Source organism: Tenrec ecaudatus, chromosome 12 (genome assembly GCF_050624435.1).
Source record: "Tenrec ecaudatus isolate mTenEca1 chromosome 12, mTenEca1.hap1, whole genome shotgun sequence".
In the NCBI taxonomy this organism is placed as follows: domain Eukaryota; kingdom Metazoa; phylum Chordata; class Mammalia; order Afrosoricida; family Tenrecidae; genus Tenrec; species Tenrec ecaudatus.
The window spans coordinates 90765289-90767580 of record NC_134541.1 but is presented as its reverse complement, the minus strand read 5'-3'; the positions used below and the strand labels follow the sequence as shown (position 1 = coordinate 90767580).

The 2292-nt window shown below is 36.8% G+C and overlaps 1 pseudogene; it reads left to right on the top strand.

The window, feature by feature from the left end:
• Positions 1 to 885: 885 nt before the first annotated feature.
• Positions 886 to 1555, top strand: LOC142422751 (ribulose-phosphate 3-epimerase-like; annotated as a pseudogene).
• Positions 1556 to 2292: the final 737 nt, after the last annotated feature.

Genomic DNA, 2292 nt, shown 5'->3' with positions numbered 1-2292 from the left:
TTTCTCCAATCTTGATGCCATGCTCTTTCTCACAGAGCTGACCTTCTCAGAGTATATCCACAGCATGCAGATTGAACAGGTATTGTGGAAGGATAGAGCATTGACACCCATCATTCCAGATATTAAAACCATCACCTTGTTCTATTTGAATGGTTGCCTCTTCATCTATATTTAGATTTCATATGAACAAAGTGCCTTGAATTCCCATTCCTTATTAAGTTATCCACAATACGTTATGATCCACACTTTCACATTCCTTTGCACAGTCAATAAAACATAGGCAAATATCTTTCTGGTAATCTCTTCTTTCAGCTAAGATCCTTCTGACATCAGCAATATTATCCCATGTTCCATGTCCTCTTCTGAATCTGGCTTGAATTTCTGACATTTCTCTGCAAATATATTGCTGCAACTATTTTAAATTATCTTCAGTAAAATTCTACTTGTGTGTTATGAAATGATAATTTAGGTATTCTATTAAATAATCTTTCTCTGGAATGAGCACATACAAGAACTTCTTTCAATTCTTTGCCAGATAAATATCTTTCAAACTTTAGTAATCATATGACTTCAAAAGAAAGCTAATGGAAGAATATAAAAAGAATCCATGATCTATGTGTAGGCTGTCTATGAGAGACACGTTTTAGACCCAAGGATACAATCGTTAGGATGCAAAGGTTTAGAAACAATATGCAATGTTTCAAATTAAAACAAAGAAAGACCTAGGTGGCAATATTAAAATGAACTGAGAAGACTTACAGATAAAATCAAACATTTAAAGAATTGAAAATGGAGAAGTAGTTCAGTGATAATATTAGGTGACTTCAGCATAACTTTCAATATTGAATAGAAAAGCTAATAAGTGGGATCTTATGAGCAAGCATCATGGCAACCTGATGCAAATTCTGTCCTTCCATCCTCAACAGCCACCTGATCAATTTAGGGGAACGTCTCCAAATGCTGGACTCTGGGCTGACTATCTACCCCTGGATGTAATGGACATGTGTTTTGTTCCCAGCAGCACATTTGGTCACCCTATGCTTCAAAATCAGCGAGGCCAGGGCCCCTTCTTTGACATGCACATGATGGTGTCCAAGCCAAGGCAGTGAGTAAAGCCAATGGCATCCTAGGGACTAATCGATACACTTTTCATCTGACAGCTACTGAGAACACAGGGGCTTTGATTAAAGGCATGGGAGAACAGTATGAAGATTGGATTTGCCATCAAACCAGGAATGACAGTTGAGTGTTTGGCACCATGGGCTAATCAAATATGCATTGCCTTGGTGATGACTGTGGAACCTAGGTTTAGAGGGCAGAAATTCATGGATGATATTCTGCCAAAGGCCCACTGGTTGAGGACCCAATTCCCGTCTTTGGACATAGAGGTCAATGGTGGAGTATGTCTTGACACTATCTGTAAGCATGCAGAAGCAGGAATTAGCATGATTGTGTCTGCCAGGGCCTTATGAGGAGTGAAGAGTCCAGATGGGTGTTCAACGTGTTAAGAAATGTTTGTTCGGATATTGTTAAGAAACATTCTCTTTATCTATGAGACCCCAAATAGCTAAATATTTCTGCTCATGAAATCTTCTTTTTACCTTAAAACAAGAATGTTGACTCCCAAGGAATACCACCGTTTGGGCAATACTCCTTTTCTAATCAATTATTAATTCAAGTAACTATATTTTTAATAAAGAATGTTCTAAAAGGTTTGGAATTATTGAGTATATTCTAATCTACATTTTAGTGGTGGAATTTAAAGAATTTAAAGGAATTTTAAAAGGTCAATGTCCTTTTCACTGAGACTTGATTTTTTTAAATAAAAATACAGCTCTATTAAATTTGCAAAACAGAAATGTGTCTTAATGCCAATGATAGCATATTAGCTACTATGAATAATGGATTTTTTATTTCTAGAAAGAATTTTTGGTTTCTGGCTTATTTTGCAAAAGCAAATGTAGTTATTGCATTTTTCCTGTTTCATGTATTTGTGGTTTGGGTATATATTCTTGATAATATGACCAGAGTATTGACATTTAAGAAAAATGTAAGATTGATTCTGCTGAGATGAGATCCAGTATAATTCGTGCCTCTAAAGACCTGTTTTCCCTTTTCACTATAGAGTTGCTGCATAAGAACTCTTACAAATTCTCTGGCCTGCTCTCTGGCCTGCTCTACACCATCAGCAGAGATGCTATCAGGATGATTTCCCTGCCTGCTTTTCTAGAGGAGCCACTGAGTAATTGATGAAGTTCTCTAAATCCCATCTGCCTGCCATTCCTTAGGATC